Genomic DNA, 19,802 nt, shown 5'->3' with positions numbered 1-19,802 from the left:
ATGTGGGGAAAAGCTCAGTGTAATTTCCCTCAAAGTGCCCCTTTGTACTAATACGGTGATTTTAAATCTTCTGTTTACCGCTGCTGGTTGCTAATAGTGATGTGTCGTTGTCGAAGGAGTCGGCTCATTGCCTCGGCTCTCTTAAGCGACCGTTGGGCGCCGACTTGCATTGAACAGCCGCTTTTATTTACTTATTATTTATTTAGTTAGTTTTTATGGTAATTCGAGACAAAATCATGTGTCCGCCCACTTGTTATCCCAAACACAGGCTGCTTGTTTTGCTAGGTTTTGTTTTTGGATGTTTTTAATGTAGTATTTCCCGTGATTGAGTCCCAGATTAAATCTATTTAATGCGGTCTAACTCAGTTCGTCTCACTCATTAGAAACCAGACTAAAGTTTCACTGAAAAATAAACGAAAGAGAAAACAACGCTACTGAATGAAGAGCCGTTTGGGAGCCGAAAGAGTCGACTCTTAGTGGTGAGTCCGAGTGCCCATTGTTCGCGAAGGAATCGGTTAATTGAGTCGGCTCTTTGAAGTGACCGTTGGGAGCCGAATTGTATTAAGGAGCCGTTTTTGTTTATTTGTTATATATTTTTTATCGTTTTAATTCTAAAATGTGACAGTAAAAATGTTCTATCTTCTCTCTATCATCAAAACTGGTTTTGATCTTGGCTTTTTTTGTATGTGGTTCACTTCATTTGCGTGCCTGCCCCGCAAAGTGAATCTGCACATCAACATTTAGCTTACTAGATGTATTTGTTTTAAAAAACAAGCATAGCACTATTATTTTACTGATAAGAAAGCAGATTAAAGTTTTATTGAAAAACTAGAAGAAGAGCCGTTTGTGAGCCGAAAGAGTCGACTCTTATTGGTGAACTGAGTCGCTTGATCTGACTTACTGAAAAGAGACAGAATGCCACCAGTGGTTGCGACGGTAACACGAGCGATTTATCAACTGGCCAATCAGAGAGGGCGCTCATCGAACTTCTGGCCAAACGCAGTGCAGAAGGCGGTGTTTGTGTGAAAACGGGTGGGATTAAAAATCCCGTCCGAAGTGAGTCCCCACTGCAGTCCAGGCGGGGGTGCCTCTTTTATAACTGTGCTTCTCCAGTTCTGCTCTCCAGTAAAGAGCAGAAGGAGGCCTGCAGTCCTCAGAGAGACACCCAGGAGCTGCTCTGCTGAAGGTAAACAGCTGTTTAACTCTGTGTTTTTACAGAAACGGGGGATAAATGTTCTCAGAACGGTGTGAAACAGGTGGAGTGTGTGAGCTGAACCCTCCACACTGAGCTGAGGAGGCTGATGGAGCTCTCTCAGCTCTGTGACTCTGGGTGGTTATAATGTCTTTTCTGCTTGGGTTGGAGAAACTCAGAGGTGGGCAGTAGTTAGTCACACCTACTAAGTCACATCTGAGAAGCACTTTGCTGGACCTGTTCTTTACTGAGTGTTTTATGAGTGAAGCCTTTACCTCTGTTGAAGTGTATTAGTGAGTAAAGTAGCCCGGTTTCTCCTCCTGATTCTTCTTTCGTGGGTTTAATCTCACTCTGTTGTGCTGTTTCAGCTCCTGAATTGCTTTATGGTTCATCACTGTAGTTTTTAGAGAATTATTTTAGACCCAAATGATCCAAAATAGAAGAATAGAGTCGTAGCAGTTACCAGATTATTGAGGAATAATCTAGACATGGTCGTGCTCTTGTGAGGAGAAAGCTGGGATTATTAAAAAGCAGATTAACAGAGATGTTAACAGGTCATCATTTTCTTCTTTCTTCCTCCATAAAGCAGGAGTTCACACAGATAACAGGGAGTTATCCCCCTCAGCTGGCCCAAACTGCCCCCCCAACCACCACCACCGGTGATACAGAAGCATAGTCCAGAACAATCTAATATTACCTTAGAGAGGACCAGGCCCTCAGAGACAATACAACCACTCTGATAAATATGATATAAAATCTTTAAAATTAACCACTTTCCAACAGTCCGTCCACCTGGAATGAAAGATACTGATCAAAAGAGCATGTAATACTGATTAATCCCTTAAAATCTCAGGCTTATTGCATACTAAGGCTTATTATTCAGTAACTACAGGGACATAAACTGGCTGAGCTCTTCTTAGATTACAGAAGTGTGTAATAAATCTTTGGTCCATGGCCACATAAGAGGTTACCTGATACTATATAACCCAGGCTGAGCTTAAAGGGCAATTCCACTGATTTCTCAAAATGTCTGTGTAATTTAAACGAAATCATTCAGAGTAGTTTGATATGAAATGATTCATTGCCGAGGATCGTGCCAACTCAGACTTCTTTACAGTGGTGGTGATGGGAACCAGGGGTCGACGCAAAAGTTGCCATTTTATTTAGTATCCAAAGGAATAAGTGAATTTTCAAATATTCTTGTATATGAAGTTTATGATGGTCTGGGTAAATTTTCTTTGCCTCACAGAGCCCTGCATGGACCCCTCCACCATGAATAGCTTTTAAAAATGTACGTTTTAGACCAGATTATTACCTCATAACTTTAGTAAAACAGTGAGTGCGTTTATATGCACTGAATAATCCGATAACTGCAGAAAATCAACCCGATCAACATGTTTATGTGCTCTTGAGTAATCTGATTATGGGGAAACTCTGGGTTTACATGAGTCAGACAGTAATCAGATTTCTGCTTTAAAACTATGTGTAAACACACTCAGTCATCAGGCAGTGAATTCACAACCATTAGTAACTTTCTGTGAGGGAGCTTTTAGAGGTGGACGTCTGGTTCCTATCACCACCACTGTGAACAGCTCTGCCTGTTGAATGGAGCATTTCATATTATGCTGCTTCATCATTTATTATATATATATATATATATATATATATATATATATATATGTATCTATCTATCTATCTGTATATATATATATATATATATATATATATATAATAAATGATGAAGCAGCATAATATGAAATGCTCCATTCAACAGGCAGAGCTGTTCACAGTGGTGGTGATAGGAACCAGACGTCCACCTCTAAAAGCTCCCTCACAGAAAGTTACTACATGAAATGGTTGTGAATTCACTGACTGACGTCTGAGAGGTTAGTTTTATGGCAGTTCTGAGATGTTTTTGGCCAGGGTGTTGTGAGGCAAAATAGTCCGCAAAGAAAATGTATTAATTATGATTTTCCACTATTTTACCATCATCAACATTACATATAAAACTCAGAAGACACGTGTAGGTGATCAGCTGTCTTCCCAAGCTAGCTGTTTTTAGCAGCTGGCTAACTTAAAGCAGCTCCGTCACTCACACAGCACGGCGAATTGATGGTACTGTAGATCAAACAACACACAAAAGCACCGCTTTCAGTTTAAACAACACACAAAAGCACCGCTTTCAGTTTAAACTACACACAAAAGCATCGCTTTTAGTTTAAACAACACACAAAAGCACCGCTTTCAGTTTAAACCTACCTAAAAGGAGGACTGACTGATGTTAGATATATTGCAGTTTACACCGTAAACTACTATGGTAGAATAGAGAAACCCAGTCGTCTGCTAGCTGGTGTCTGAATACTGTGAGATGCTCTGACATGGATGTGGTGGGACTGATGGCAGTGAGGCGGTGTGATCCATCACTGATGTGCCGAGCCACTTAATATCTACTGTTCGTACTAAGTTGACGTTGTTGAGAAACTAAACAGTTTAGCACTGTTTTTGGCCACTTGTTTAGCATTTGTAACAGACAGATAAAATAATCTGTTTTCTTTCTTAAATTATGACTGTTACAAAAACTGCGGCTGTGCTTTTCCAGCTGGTAAAAACAGCTGACCAGACACTTTCTCCCACTGTCCCATGACAGTACTGTGAGATGTTCCACTGTTTGGTGAGTGTTTGCCGTGGTTTTACCTTAAAGGATAGTTTAAAACAGCAAATAACGGGTCAACGTCCATTTTTGTGTCCCTAGCGTTTACATATATTACATTTACAAAACATGTTAGGGTTACGATTTATTTATATTTTTTAAAAAAAAGCAATAAGTTATTTTAACAGTTACGCCTTTTTGAGCCTCAATTTAGCAATATTGGTTATTAAATCAATTATCTAGAACTCCAAGCACCACAGAAGAGCTCGTCCTCACAGTCATGTGTAAAGGCTGAGGCCATATTTTGAATAAAAAAACAAGTTTTTCTGCAATTTTAACTGCAATAATCTATAAATGACTATGGAATATATAAATTAAATGCCACAAAGAAAACAAATGGCAGATAAATATTATAAAATATTTAGATCAGTTATCAGAGATTTTCTCATTTAGCTCGAGATTTCATATGAAGCTTTTAGCTGAAGTCACTGGTGTGACCGACTTTATTCTGAAGAAAAAATAAAATACAAATGGATTAAATTACATATTTTAGAGGATATTTTCCATGATTGACAACATGTGGTTTGATGTTCTGTAGCAGCCATTCTGTAAAATGGGTTTTTCATTAAAAACTGTCTCTGGTGTTTCCTTTATTATGTGGAATGCCTGACAGAGATTTTGAATAAATATTCCTGTAAATCAGTAATCAAATGGATCAGATATTGTAATCAATAATTAAACAGCTAGTGCTGATTAACAAAGCATATTAATCCTCTCACAAAGGACAGGCCTTAGTTTGCCTGCATGAGGGATTCTGGACACTGGAAAGCCCCTGGAGTCACAGAAGCCTCCAGAGGCCTGTGAGCCTCTGCTGACACAGTAAAAAAAGAGGGCAAGCTGACCCTCAAAGAGCAGAGTAAGCTGATAAGAACCAGTTTTTGGAGTCAGTTCATAATGAAATGGCTAAATTAATAGCCTTGAGAGGATGGAACGGCTTGGTACAGCCAGGCTAGAATGGTTTTTAAAAAAATTGATATCATGTACGTTTGGAAATAAGGGTTTCCAAGAAAAGTGAGTTCGAATTTAATGGGGACTAAGATGATATCTTAAATGTTTGGACCCTGGGCAGAAGGGACAGCAGCTCTTGGTCATGACAGATCTATGAAATAAGCACATGGTAACTGTGTCTTTCAGTTATCAGAGATTTTCTCATGTAGCTCGTGATTTCATATGAAGCTTTTAGCTGAAGTCACTGGTGTGACCGACTTTATTCTGAGGTAATTGTGAAAAAATAGGATACAAATGGATTCAATTCCATATTTTAGTGGACATTCCATGATTGACGACATGTGGTTTGATGCTCTGTAGTAGTTATTCTGTAAAATGCATTTTTCATTAAAAATGTCTCTGGTGTTCCCTTTATTATGTGGAAAACCAATGAGGATCAGTAACACCTATGGACATTTCTGTAGAATGACCCAAACCATCAGAAGCAAAAATCAGCCTTTTGCCATTTATCGTGATGTGTATCGATGTTTCTCGTGATAACATTTCTGGCCATATCGCCCAGCTCTAGATACACTTTTGCGCTGGATTACTGACTTATTTTTAAATAATCTTTATCTTTGACAGTACTAACAAGTAGCGTTAATTAATCAAAAGAACACTAATCCTCACACAGTAAGACAGGCCTTAGCTTGTCTGGGAACCTGGACACCGGAGTGCCCCTTATCAAAGAGGCCTCCAGAAGTTTGTGAGATCCTGCAGATGCAGCTGTGTGAGAAAGAAGAGCTGTCCTTGAGTTGATAGAACCAGTCTCTGTAGTGAGTGGATTTTCAATGTGACCAGTCAAAGCCAGTGTCCTTGGGAGAGTGGAACATCCTGGGACGGCTAAGATAAGATATTTTTAAAAAACATATATCATGTATGTTTGGAAATAAGGGCTCTCAAGGGAAAGTGCAGGGTTTGGAGATGATGGGAACTAAGATGGTATAAAATACTATAAGAAGGAAGGAGTGATTGCTTCATCACCCCAAACAGCATATGAAAATGGGTGTTTTGTGATGATCTTTGCATTGTGGTTGTCCAGGAACCATCTTGCCACTCAAGCTTAATAAAGAAGAAGGCCTTTTCCTTCCTTCCACAGGAACTCAGCGGCTGAAGTCTCTTATTTTACTTTGCTCTTTTACACTTTGACACTTTTCTTACTTTGTTAGAAGTTATACTGCAGTTAGTTCTTAGGGTAATCACATTAGAACACGCCAGAGAACCCATCATATGTCCAGGGGGCCTTGGGCACAGAAGAGAGGCTTTAAGGCCCGACATTACATTGCGAGAAACTGACCCATGGTATGAGATTTTATGGCCTAATCCAAATCTGGAGGTAGTGGTGTGACACAGTCGGAGAGGCGGCCGTGTCGGGGCGCCTGTACAGGTGCAGCATGTATTTAGAAGCTCACGAGATGAGCTGTTTAAAGGAGATCACTTTAAAAAGATTGATGTGAGTGAAGCAGGATTGGTGAAGAATTCGACTCTAAAATAGTGACTGACATGTAAAACTGAAAGAAAACAGATGTAAAAGGAGACGGTTTGTGGATAATAAGGGAAATGATCAAAACATGAGTATTAATCTCTTTTCTTCAGGGAAAAAGTTGCAGCAGAGGGGGGGGAGAAAGGGAGGGAGAGAGAGATTGAAAGGGAGAGAGAGAGAGAGAGAGAGAGGGAGAGAGAGAGAAAGAAAGAGAGAGGGAGGGAGAGAGAGAAAGAAAGAGAGAGGGAGGGAGAGAGAAAGGGAGAGAGAGAGAGAGAAAGAAATAGAGGGAGGGAGGGAGAGAGAGAGAGAAAGAAAGAGAGGGAGGGAGAGAGAGAGAAAGGGAGAGAGAGGGACAGAGAGAGAGAGAAAGGTAGGGGGAGAGAAAGAGAGAGAGAGAGAGAGAGAAAGGGGGAGAGAGAGAGAGAAAGGGAGAGAGAGAGAAGGCAGAGAAGGGGGGGCTCTTGGCAGTGGACGCACACACACACACACACACTCACACACACACACACACACACTCACACACACACACACACACACACACACACACAGCTCCCAGTCTGAGCAGAGAGGCTCCAACACAGATTATTTTATTCATTAAAGAGACGTAGATGTATAATTAAGCAGTAGAACACTCGAGGAGTGTGTTATCGTGAAATAACATCACGGCTGTGATTTGGTCGCCGTAGATCATCACAGCCGTGATGTTATTGGCGATAACACACTCCTCGAGTGTTCTATTGCTTTAATACAACAGTTAAATAAATAAAGTAATTAATTAATAAACTGGGCCGTGAACGCGGCGTTTAATATGTTTTAACGTTCAGTTCCTTCACCAAATTATAGTTCCTTAATGAGCAGCTTGTTGCTACGTCAGAGTAACGAGCTCCGCCCACTCGCTGCACAGCTGGCAGTTCATTCTCCAGCTCCTTACACTAAATTCCCAAACTGTCATCACCACTGAGCAGCTTTTCAGTCGGCAGCTGTGACAGAAGAACAGCTAAACAACCTGGAATCAGCCAGAAATGAACCCAACACCATTCGCCAAACTAAATGGGCTGTAAGATGCTTTACAGACTGGCTGGAACAAAACAACATTAATACTGATCTGGCAAAAACTGACAAAACTGAGCTGAACTTGATATTGCGGCAGTTTTATGGCTCAGTCTGATTGGGTCAGACTCTGAAGATCAGACTACACGTTTGGCGAATGGTATTGGGTTAATTTCTGTCTGATTCCAGGTTGTTCAGCTGTTCTTCTGTCACAGCTGCCGACTGAAAAGCTGCTCAGTGGTGATGACAGTTTGGGAATTTAGTGTCGTCTCATCTTCAGAGTCTGACCAAATCGGCTGTCGGTCAAATGTGATCTTAAAAGTGTCCATTTTCTGTTTGTGGCAAAGTAAAAAGTAAAAACGTTCAAATGTCTTGAGCGTCTCCTTCAGCTGTCAAAGTCATTGCTTAGCAACGGCGTCTCAGCGGAGTGATGCAGTGTTTGTGAAAAACCTGTGATGTTGTGGTGAAATAACAGCACAGTTAGAACGACTCTCAACCAATCAGCTTGCGTGGCTAGAACTAACTGTTGTATGATGGGAAAACCCTCGCCAAGTTGGAACAAGAGGAAGACGTGACACCTTTCAGTTCAAGGTTAGCTAAAGGTTTTGCATCAAGGAAGGAATTAAAGCGCTGCATGGAAAACTGGAATAAAATAACTTGATTTGATGAAACAATGGATTTGTGACTTTGCTTTAAAAACAGCCCCGTTAAGAAGGTCGATATTATGTGCAGGTCAGAGAGAAAATGGAAACAATGAAGGCTAGAATGGGACGATGAGGCAGAACAGGCTGATCTGATGTACAGTCCAGACTACTCTAAACCTCTTCAGCTCTATTTAGCTACTGTCGGGCCCAAAAGCCTCTCTTCTGTGCTCAAGGCCCGTGGACAGAGATGGATCCTCCTAGCGTGTTCTAATACTGTTACCTTAAGAGCTAACCACAATATAACTTCCTCTAACAAAAAAAGAAAAATGTCAAAGTGTGAAAAGCAAAGTAAAAGACTTCAGTCGCTGAGTTCATGTGGAAGGAAGGAAAAGGCCTTCTGCTTTATTGAGCTTGGATGGCAAGATGGTTCCTGGACAACCACAATGCAAAGAACATGTCAAAAACACCCATTTTTATATCCTGTTTGGGGCGATGAAGAAATCGCCCCTCCTTTTCTATGGAATTCTATACCGTCTTAGTTCCCATAATTTCCAAACCTTACATTTACGTGGGAACCGTCACATCTGCACTTGGGAACCCTTATTTCCAATCATACATGAAATATTATTAAATATCTTATCTTAGCTGTACCAGAACGTTTCAATACCCAAGGACATTAGCTTTGACTGGTTGCATTGTAAGTTCACCTGTTCCAGGGCTGGTTCTTATCTCAAGGGCAGTTCTTCTTGCTCACACAGCAGATCCTCACAAGCTTCAGGAGGCCCCTTTTACTAACAATCCAAGCTCTCATGGAAGCTAAGGCCTATTTTACAGTGTGAAGATTACTATTCTTTGGTTAATAAACACTACTTGTTAGCATTATCAGAAGATACAGATTATTTATTCAAAACATCTGTCACTACCAAAAATGGCTATGATAATGCTGTACTGACACTAAAGAAAGATGGTCAAAGCCAAGCGGTTGCTTACTTCAGTACTCACCTTGATCAAATTGAGCAAGGAATGCCACGGTGCTATCAAGGCTTAGCAGCGGCAAGTGATGTGACGTGATGTTGAGTTGTTTACGAATTTTGCTTTACGCACGTTATGAACATCTAACTCTTTTGTGTTGACTAATGCTAGACGAACAGGATATGATGTCATTCTTTCAGCCCTGAACTGAAAATACAGAGATGCTCCAGAGTGAATCCAGCAGAGAGGTTAGCTGCGCCTGAGGAAGGTACACCACATCACTGTGACTCATTAACCACAACCTTCTTAAAACCTGGAGAAGATTTATATAGTGAACCACTATCGGATAGTGAGTTAATTCTGTTTGTGGATCGATCATGTTTAGATTAAATTAGTTCCGACAATGGCCAACACTTTGTTAATAAAGTTACTGACCTAATCACACAGACATTAATTATTAATTAATAATTAAATGTAGATTGGGATGTGTATATCATCCACAATCGCAGGGCATAGTTGAATGTCAAAATTAAGTTCTGAAGGCTAAAATTGCTAAGATATGTGCAGCGAGCGGAAAATGAATCGGCCAAACGCTCTACCGTTAGCATTAATGAGCATGAGAGTGACTACCAATTGAACCACTCGTTTGAACCCCTCATGAAATGCTCACAGGGGGCCCCATGCCTGTAACACATCTCTGAGGACCTACTAGAGGCCCTCGGCTCGAGCAGTCACACGCTGACTTACACGAATATGTAAAACATCTAACCAAGATCCATAGAGAAATCTTTAAATTGTCTCAGGCCTAAGCCTTCAAACTTTATTCACATCATCTGTTATTTTAGATTTATGCGGTTTTTATTTATTTCTTCTCCTTTTTCCTCAATGACAATTTTAATGTTTTAAGCTGTGTGTGTGTGTGTGTGTGTGTGTTTGTGTGTTTGTGTGTGTGGGTTTCCTATCAAGTCACAGCCTATGATCAGGCCTTCTTGACCCACTCACACTCACAAACACACAGCAACAGCTTAAAGCCATACAGCACTTGTATTAATAGTCATGATTCAATTCATCTGTTACTTTGTTTTTCATTAGCTGTGCTGTCACACAAGTTCTCATAGAAACTACAGATGATGGTCTGTTTCGATGTTTCGACACTGAAGCAAGGCTATGAAAGCCTACAGCGACATCTGCTGAGCACTATAAATTGGCCTTCAAACTGGCATGAAAATCAGCTGATCGTTAGAGGTGGCAGAACCAGCCTTCACGATGTATTAAAGCATTAATCTGAGTCGTTCTCCAGAGAAACTGGATCTCACAAAGAATAGCAATAGCAATTTTTACACACTTCCCGGGTGAAAGAGGGGCTCATCTAACTCATCCTTTGCCCCTCCTATTTAGGTCACCTTTGCTTAGTTTTGGTACCAGAAATTCTTTAGTATCATTTTGGCTGCATTCAGTCATTTTTGGCTCCATTCAGTGCTACCGGTTTAAAAAATCATGGCGGCTGCAGAGAAAAAGGTTGTGAAAAAGGTTTCTGACCGTTTCCAAAGACCCAAGCAGTCGAAAGTATGAGAGCACTTCCACTAGTGCGATGCACGAGCACCTGAAGAGAAAACACCCAGGTGCTATTCTGGATGACAGACCGCTGGTGTTACATTAGATTCAGTTCCTCTTTAAATCCGTGTGCCCCTTCACAAGCCAGCCAGGCGCTTTGTAATGAGAAAAGCCCGTCTAACCTTTCTTGAACCGTTTCGCTTTGCATTCTTCACGTTACTCAGTGTTGATTTGTGTTCAGTGAATGCAATTATTCGTAAACGTGAATTTGAGGAGGAGCTTCATCCGTCTGCTACCTTAGAATTTCCTCTGAATAAGAGTTTGAGAAACTGTTTAGGCCAGAATCTGGGCTTATTCTATGTTGATTAACAGTGTGGTTGTGTTTCTGTGTGTTGGGCTTGATTGGAAACGTACCTTGTCTTATTTTTTTTATTTCTGCCATTATTTTAGGCACATTTCTTTGTGCTGGGATTCAATTTGTTGTTGAACGTAAATGAAATGGTCAATTTGTTGACTAATCTGTAATCCAGTGGTCTGGAGACTTTGTGTGATGATTTATGCTCCGCTGCTGCGTTTGTGCAGATTCAGTCTTTACTTTCAAACATGCATTGTTTAGATTTCATAATTGTGAAGTGAAAAAGTGTGTTAAGTGTTACGTATTTTATTAAGCAAAAATGTAATGTTTGCAAGCACAAATTTAGAAATATAAACCTTATTTCCCCCTTATTCATAAATGAGCGAAAGCTGTGTAAAATACTGTCCTGACTACAAAAGAACACAAAGGTGCTAAAGCTGTACCTTTTCTAGCATCGTACAACATTTATAAAGAGAATATATCTCACTACTGTTGGAACAAAACGGACGCTGTGCAGAATGTAAATAAGAATAGAATGAAATGATGTGCAAATCATGTGAACCATATGTTTAAAGGAACAAAGACAACAAATCAAATGTTGAAACTGAAAAATCTTATTGCTTTTTTTTTTAAATATATTCCATCTTTAAATTTGATGCCAACAACAGTCTTTCACAGAGTGGTGAACCCCTCCTCATCTTTACTTCTGAAAGCCTCTCTGAGATGCTCTTTTATATCCAATCATGTTACTGACCTGTTATTAATTTTTTAGCATTACACAACTTTACCAGCCTGTCGCCCCCATCCCAACTTTTTTGGAATGTGTTGTTGGCATTAAATTAAAAATAGAAAAACAATAACATTTCTCAGTTTCAACATTTGATAGTTTGTCTTTGTACTATTTCCAAATAAATGCAGGGTTTAAATGATTTGCACATCGTTGCATTTTGTTCTTATTTACATTTTGCACAGCGTGTGTGCCTTCCAGTTCACTTGTCACAAGTGATGTGACAAGTGAACTGGAAGGCTCTCATTCACTGTGAACTGGAAGGCTCTCATTCTTGTTTGGCGCACATGAGACGCTGCTGCTACTCATCTGTGATAAAATGCGCTGTTACGGTGAAATAAGATCCAGTGGTGATGGATGACCATGCAGCGTGTTACAGCCTTCCTGCCCGTTTTCTTTAGTGATTTCATAACAGTTTTGGGCTCGTGATAGAGGGGGGGAGCGCAAAAGCCCTGTTTCGCAACGACTGAGAACTGGCATTTCTCACGTAGCAACGAGGTTTCGCCTGGCTAGTAGCGAACGAAAAAAGAAAAGAGAAAGACAGATGAACATTTGGAGATGAACAGACTTATTCGCATATATTCAGTTGGTTTCCTGATACGTTAAATCTGCAACAAGAGACTGTCACACACTAACTAAAAGGTTGCGAAGATGAAGTCGCTTCTCGTTCTAATTGTTCTGTTCCACCTTAAATGGTGCCGAATTTACATTTGGTGCCTCAGTCAGAATTTAAGGTGGAACGGGCAAGTTCAGCAAGAAGCTGGCGAGTGAAAAGCGACTTCAGCCTCGTACAACAGGACATTTTACAAGAAACTATTCAACTTTTGAGGGAAAGTTTTCTGGCAGACATGGAAGAAAAGCGGCTAAAGCTAAAGCTTAAAGCAGAGCAGAAAAAGTCATAAGTCAAGTAAGTTATATTGTTTAGCCTAAACTAGGACATCAGCACAAGCTGAGACATTAAATGTTGCGGCTCCCAAGCTGGTTTGATTTTTGTTGAAAGGTAAAATGTCTCTTCTTATCATTTGTGTTGTGACTCCTGACCTAACCTGGCTTTAATGCAGAGGGAGCCGGTCGGATTTCTCGCTCATCCAGTGGTGTTTTTGTTATGTGCCGCCACAGACTGTCCGGGCGCTGCACTTACCCACTTCCAAGTTCCGCCTTTTGCGTTCCATCAACATTACATTATAAATTAAATATTTAGAAAATCGATTTTTGACTTTTGTGAATCGATTCAGAATCGTCCACGTCCGCATCGCGATGCATCTAAGAATCAATTTTTTCCCGTACCCCTAGTGTTCATGTATGTCTGTCTGTCTGTCTGCCCTGCGATGGACTGGCGAGCTGCCCATGGTGTGTTCTGCCTTCTGCCCAATTGCTGCTTGGATAGGCTCCAGCTCCCCCCATGACCCAGAAGAAAGGATATATACAGCTTAAAAGCATTAATAGTCAGTTATAACAATAAATAACAGCAGTGGTTCTTGGTTCATTCTCTGTTTTTTCTCTTAATGAATTCATAAACATGGGTAGGGAAACGTTCAGATTTAGTTCACATTTGGCCGATTTTCTCTTCTTACATATGATGATCGACAGTCGGCCTGGGCAACAGGGCAATGTATTCGGATATCGCCAATGATGGGTATGTAATCTAAAGGGGTACATGTAAAAAGCGCAAATTGCCATTTTGATAAAAGAACTGAGAGAGAAATAGAGAGGACTAATTACTAACGTAATTCAGGAGATGACGAAATCATGAATGTTAGTGATTACAAGTTTACCTATCATATCACTTAGCACATCACTAATGAAAGCCTAGAACACATTCGGAGCATTAGACAGACCAAACAGCATTATTAAGTATTTGTAGTGCCCTCTATTGCTGATGAACACTGTTACCTGAACACTGTTACCTGAACAAGGTTACGTGCACTACGAAGGTCCAGTTTAGTGAAATACTGAACTCCCTGTAGTTGTTCCAGGGCTACTGGAATGAGCGGAAGTGGGTAAGGGTACTTCTTACCCACTTCCGGTGGGTAAGTAATCTTCTTCATGAAAAAGAAACCTAAAGCAACAGGCGAGGTTGAAGGTCTAATGCAATCCTGCTCTAGTACCTCTTGAATGTATGTGCCCATAGCTCACTCCTCCTCTTGAGTTAAAGGGTAAATTCTTGATTTGGGCAGAGTAGAATTTTCAATGAGGTTGATAGTACAATTGTACGGACAATGAGGAGGCAACTTAGTAGCGTTCCATTCGCTGAAAACCTCAAGAAGGTCAGCATACTCATCAGAAATATTAAGAGTGGCCTCAGTATTAGGACTCTCTATCGAAGTAGACCTAACTGACACTGGGGGAAATGTAATTCAGTGCTGTTGACCATATTCAGACCAAGACAGTAGTTCAGGCACAGACCATGAGATGCGTGGGTTATGTTTTTCTAACCAAGGTAATCCAAAGATACTAGAGAATTCTGAGGAGTCAAGAACTAAAAGGAAATAAGTTCAGAGTGCAAGGCACTGGTATGAAGTCTTAACAGGTTTGGTCTTTAGTGTGATGGATCCAGCTCCTACTGGATCCCCATCGAAGGTGACCATGTGTAACAGAGTCATCAAGGGTTCCACAGGGATTTTCAGTTGTTCTATGATCTGTATGTAGATGAAGTTTCCTTTTGCTCCAGAGTCAATCAGGGCTGGAAAGACAGAAGAAACCTGATGGCAGTAAATAGTTGCTGGTAAGAGAAAAGACTTTGAAACCAACCCATTTGTGGGAATACTCACCACATTAGCTTTCCGGGGTCGGCTCCTGACATCTGTGCGGATGGGTGTGACAGTCACGCAAAACGTGACCTCATCTACAGACCACATGTATTTGTTTTGGGGCATGTGGGTGGGACGATTACCAATAATTGCAATTTTTTAAACTACAAAATATGATGCTAAATATTTTTAGATATCACACAGGCCTACTGTTCTATGTTTCGATTCATGGTCCACGTTTTTGATCGATCCCAGCTCCCAGCCCCTAGAACCAAGCCAAAAGAAAAGTCTTTGTCTGACGTTTGTCGCAGCAAAGCTGAGAAGAAAAAACACTAAACAATTCAAATAGACTTCAGTGTTTTATTCATTAAGGCTGTAACTTTCCAATGTTTTCATTTTCCTACATTCTAACAAATATTAGCTCAAACATTCAAAATGGCTCTGTAGAAATTAACCAGGAGTACCTGAGGTAGTTTAAACTTCTTCAGCTGCTACATGACGTACATTCATTCTCTGCTGTGCTTTCCTTCTGAAGAGTGGATGTTAGTGTCCCAATTCAGGTCCATGATGACTGTTGTTCCCGGGCAGGGACAGATAAGGGTCTTGCAAGGCCCCTGGGCACGAATGTCTTACAAGGTTCTGCTTCACCCCTACAATATCATTTGGTTTCCCACAGGGGCACCCACAGGCAACCCACAGTTCACTGGCAGAGAATGGGCTCAGACGCCTGAGGACGGATATTTCTTCATTCATATAGCCATTTGTAAAAATCAATCTGTGGGCAGTAATCTATTCCTCTTCCAAGGGACATGAAAGACTCTAGTGCTCTAGTGTTGGCTGGCTGCTAACTCACTTACCATAGTGACACTGATGCTAGCTAACTGTTTGGTTCTTTTTTTTGAAAATGCTCTTTTCTAGTTTGGTACTGTGGCATTCCTCACATTGAAGTCTTACACACCTCATCTAGTGTCTTTGTTTGTGTAAATGAGTAAGAATTCACTATTTCCATTAGGGCTGGGCGATAAAACGATAATCATAATTATCGCGATATAACTTTTCCTCGATAGAGCAATAAGAAAGGTTTGATAAATTTTCGATATAATACAACATTCTCTCACGCTTCCAGTTTCTAGCAAAAGCCCTGGTGGCATTTTCTGCAAGGAAAGCGACACTACTCTGCTGTCCCTAGGAGAGGGTGCACTTCTGAGTTTTTCTACATGATTAGGGAGGGAGGGGACAACGAGTAAAACTTGAGTCGCCAAATATACTTTAGCAATATCTGAACATTCCCTGTTTGAGTGGAGCGACCGGCCATCTGTTCTCCTGTGACCGAGTGTGAGTGATGAGATCAGTGGCGTAACTGTACTGACCTACAGTGAACCTCTTTCTGTACATCCAAACAAGCTTTAGCAGCGTTAAATCATGCCTGCTCCTCTCAACTACAGCACTATTACAGCGCTCAGTCATATTTTAGTATTAGTGCTTTCCCAAGCAATGAAAGTGAAAGAAAGAAGCGAGTTTGTGTGAGTTATAGCCCTGATTTAAACGAAAGAACACTGAGGAAGCTGTGAGGCATTGGAGAGCAGGAAAGCGCTGTTTTTCCAGGCTAGCTGTTTTTAGCAGCTGGCTAACTTGAAGCAGCTCTGTCACTCACACAACACGGAGAATTGATGATACTGTAGATCAAACAACACACAAAAGCACCGCTTTGAGTTTAAACGTACCTAAAAAAAGGACTCTGTTTATTGCAGTTAAACTACTACGATAGAATAGAGAAATCCAGTTGTCTGCTATCTGGTGTTTGAATACTGTGATATACTCTGACATGGCTGTGGTAGGAGTGATGGCAGTAAGGCGGTGTGATCCATCACTGACCTACCGAGCCAGCTAATGTTTTCTGTTCGTACTAAGTTGATTGAGAAACTAAACAGTTCAGCACTGTTGTTGGCCACTTGTTTAGCATTTGTAACGGGATAGTCGAGTGCTCGTCACCAGACAGCTAAAAATAAAATTTCTTTCTTAAATTATGACAAAAACTGCGGCTGTGCTTTTCCAGCTGATAAAAATAGCTAATCAGAAAATGTTCCACTGTTTGGTGAGTGTTTGTCATGTTCTGACCATAAAGGATAGTTTAAAACAGCAATTAACCACCCAGGAGCAAAAATCAGCCTTCAAACTTGAAAGACATAATGATTTGACATTTATCGCGATATGTATCGATATCGAACGATATGAATTTTGTTTATCGTGATAACATTTTTGGCCATATCGCCCAGCTCTAATTTCCATCAATCTCTTTAGTTGCTAGGCTATGAAGAACCAACTAGGTCAATCATTTTGCTACAGCGCCACCCTGAGGCAGAACAGTGCTGCATTTCTAGTTGGTTAAAAATATCAAAAACAGAAGTTTACCAGTTGTGGGTGAAGCAGGTTGAACAATGACCTGTACCAGAATTTGTATTTGATTGTCTATTTGATTGTCTATTTGATTGTTTATTTTCAGGGACCACCCCCCTTGGCAGAAAGTTGGTGTTCCTCTGGCAGGAGGACTGCAAAGGGTCCATGCAAACTACAGAAGATCCAGCAAGGGGTTGGTGTTGTCCTTCTGGTGTGCTTATTCAAAGTGTCTCATAGGATTTCATGACTATAGAGATGGGGCAATGGGTATGTTATCATTCAAACCTGTAATGGTTGCTTCTTTTAGGCATGGGTTTTATTATGGATCATTTAATGCATGAAGGTACTTTACACCACTCCAGTTGAACAACTGTGCGAAGACTGGTGCAAATTGGTCTGCACTAGCCTTCAGACAAGTGGGTGAACTACCATCAGGGCCTTCTGTCTCTGAAGAGTTGTGGGATATCCTCTTCATGGATCTTCAGTGCGGGCTGGATGTCAGTCAGAGTTGAGGGGAGAGGTGTGCTAATGTTTGTACTGTGGTTTGAATGAGGTGTGACTTGATCACCTATTGTCTGGAGACACAGTCTTATGTAGCTGGTCATGTCTTTAAGGCTTTCCCATACAGCTGATAGTTTGTCAGCTGATGGCATGCAACTCAGCTTGCTGCTTTTTCTCTGTATTCAGAGTATTGGACTGATGAAGCTGTCCGAGTTTGGTGTTGAACCAGGCTTTGTTGTTGTATACAATTCCAGTCGTGGAACACAGATGTTCTCAAAGAAGAATGTATTCTTCCAGATCATTGACTGCATGCTGAAACACACTCAGTTTCTTCCAGACAACATTGCAGTTTGTCTTTTGCCTCATTTGTCTACTTTTTCACAGTACTGACCACAAGTTTAGCAGATTTTAGCTTCTGCCTGAAGCTTGGGAACTAGACTGTGATCAGAGAGGCCCTAAGAAGCAAAGGGAACAGGGATATATGCATGCTATAAAAAAGTTAGGCAGTCTTCTAATGTGTTAGTATCTCATCTGGGGTAGGTAACCTTATCTGTATTTGGGCAGTTTTTGTTTTTTTTGCCCTGTCACCTGTGAGCCTACAAATATAATTCACAGCACAAAAGATTCACTGAATATCAGGCACACTGTGCCAATAAGCATCATTTTTTGTTTTCACAAACTCAACCAGCTTTTCAGCCATTCTAGTCAGCAGATGTAGACAGAGGCACAGATGAGGGAAATGTGCCAGCATCAAGGTTTGCGCATATCGCTGTCCAGCATCCACCTGGTGTACTCTGTAATCAAATGGACAAGCCATCACTGCTAAACACTGCTAGACTTGATTTTTAATTTGACTACTTTAATCACTGACAAGACAGACTGATTGTCCCTATTTTATTGTTTGTGTTCCTTAAATTTGACTTGTTTCCCCCTTTTTGTCTTTTCCAGAAACTAATGACCTTCAATTGCAAGTTTTGTCCTTCTTCTATTGTCGACATTCCTACACAGTTAAAATTACCTTCCACAACCAAATCAGGAAAGCTACCAGGAGGAATATGTCACACTTGTGAGAGTGTGGGGGAAAATGGTGTCTAGAAGCTCTAGGAAAACCTGCATTGCTACCCTCTGCAAGAACACAGCTCACGAACAAGCACAAAAGAACTTGGGCAAACACCACTGCTCAGATTGTGGGAAGAGCTTTACTAGAAAGAGTAGTCTCAAAAGACACCAGCTCGTTCACACAGGAGAGAAACTGTTTCAGTGCTCACAGTGTGAAGAGAGCTTTATTACACAAGCACACCATCATGTTCACACAGGAGTGAAGCTGTATCAGTGCTCAGAGTGTGGAAAGAGTTTTACTACATGGCGTGATCTCCGCATACACCAGCGCATTCACACAGGAGAGAAACGTATACCTGCTCGGAGTGTGGGATGAGTTTTAGTCATCAGAGTAGTTTCCAAAAACACCAGCGCATTCACACATGAGTACAGTCATATCCATGCATAGAATGTAGGAAGACCTTGATGGCAAAAATTGAATAAAACTTCTTTAATTAACAATCAATAAACTAAATATTGGCTGACTAGGGAGTTTGGAACTCTCTCAAAGAGGTAATATAGGAGGATAAGCCATATGTGTATGGAATTTCTGACGGTGATAAACCGTCCCTGTAAGGGTAGGACGGCCTGGTACGAACTAGAGCAGACCACCTGTTTTATAAAAAAAAATATATACCATACTCATTCGGTTTTAAGGGTTACCAAAAAAAGGTATAGATTTGGGGTATAATAGGGAGTAATATGGTTTTCCTTCTTTCCACAAGAGCTCAGCAGCTGGAGTCTTTTTCATTCTTTTTCAAAATCACTTTGAACCATTCTCTCCAAAGGAGAAATGTTGGAACCTAGAGCTGTCCCTATTGCCCACACTAGGCATAGCTCTAGGTCCCAACATTTTCTGGTGGCCTTCTACTAAGGGAAACAACAGACAAGCCTGAAAGACAGCTGTTTTGAAGCTCTGCTCTATAAGTGGGAACAGGCTTTTTATTCACTGGGTTATGCCGTTGCGATTTAATAAGTGGTATTTTATAGCTATTGTAAATTTGTAACTGTGATTTGAGCGAGTTGTAATTAGAGTTATATAAAGTAAATAAATAAATAATAAAGTCACAGCTTAGATCGAATGAAACACGTTTGTTACCAGCAACACGTGAGTATGTACCAGCGCTGTCATGTAAGGCTATATAAATATTACTGTTTGGAAGGAAAAGGAGAAGGTAAACGAGTGATCGAGGGGCGGAAGTCAGAAAATAGAGAAGAAGAGCTCAAACAAGTGCCCTACATAAAGACCTTCAGAAGAGGCTGGCAGGAACCAAAACATGAGGGTCCTTTCACGGTGGCCCTAGCCACTCCAACTGCAG

The 19,802-nt window shown here is 40.9% G+C and overlaps 1 long non-coding RNA gene across 1 annotated transcript; it reads left to right on the top strand.

Annotated features, from left to right (window-relative positions):
* Positions 1–1,145: 1,145 nt before the first annotated feature.
* Positions 1,146–18,436, top strand: LOC118803027. Its single transcript, XR_005006813.1, has 3 exons — positions 1,146–1,186; positions 16,991–17,077; positions 18,334–18,436. It is a non-coding gene; the product is annotated as an uncharacterized LOC118803027 (long non-coding RNA).
* The last annotated feature ends 1,366 nt before the right edge of the window (positions 18,437–19,802 follow it).

This window comes from Colossoma macropomum, unplaced genomic scaffold (genome assembly GCF_904425465.1).
Source record: "Colossoma macropomum unplaced genomic scaffold, Colossoma_macropomum, whole genome shotgun sequence".
NCBI classification, from domain to species: Eukaryota; Metazoa; Chordata; class Actinopteri; order Characiformes; family Serrasalmidae; genus Colossoma; species Colossoma macropomum.
This window is presented reverse-complemented; position numbering and strand designations above follow the sequence as displayed.